The sequence below is a fragment of the Arachis hypogaea genome, chromosome 19 (assembly GCF_003086295.3).
Source record: "Arachis hypogaea cultivar Tifrunner chromosome 19, arahy.Tifrunner.gnm2.J5K5, whole genome shotgun sequence".
In the NCBI taxonomy this organism is placed as follows: Eukaryota; Viridiplantae; Streptophyta; class Magnoliopsida; order Fabales; family Fabaceae; genus Arachis; species Arachis hypogaea.
In genome coordinates, this window is record NC_092054.1 from 41675453 (window position 1) to 41676160 (window position 708).

A 708-nucleotide genomic window follows, 5' to 3' on the forward strand; every position below is an offset into this window, starting at 1 on the left:
TGATAGCACACTTGTTTGCTTGTGCAGGTACAAAAGAAAAGACAAAAATGGAGGAAAAAGACAAAGGGAGGTACGGTGCTTGGTCAAAAAGAAAGTTCACAAGTCTTTGAAGCTAACACATGGGAAAAGGAAGTTCTGCAAGAAAAGATTGCTACATGTACAACCTAATGCACCCAGAATACTTCCAAGAAATTGAAAAGCAATTCGTCCTTCTCCCTAATTCATATATTTACCATCAAGCCACCCTTCACAAGCCACCCTAGCCGTCCATTTTTCACTTGCGGCATTATAAAGAACCACTTGGGGAACGAGTTCAACACCACCAAATCTCCTTCATGCACATTTTCCTTCATCATAGCATAACTATCTCTTGCCGAAAACAACCTCACCACACTTCCAACAACACTTCTTGCTTCACCTTGTCAACTTTAGCTTGTAACTTACCAAAACCAAAGAACCAATGGCAGCCTCATCTAGCCACAAAAGAAGAAAAGACAAGCAACCAATGGAGGAGAACAGGGAATTCGATGCAAGGAGATACAAATCAGTTTTCCATGAGATTCAAGCCGAATGGATGAGACCTAAAAGGGTACTAGCTGAGGTTCCCTTTGACCTTGAAAAGGATGAGTTCCCAGGTGTTTGGGAGAAGATCAAAAAGAGGAAGTGGGAGCTCCTGACTAAGCCAATCACTAAAATCAACATCAACTT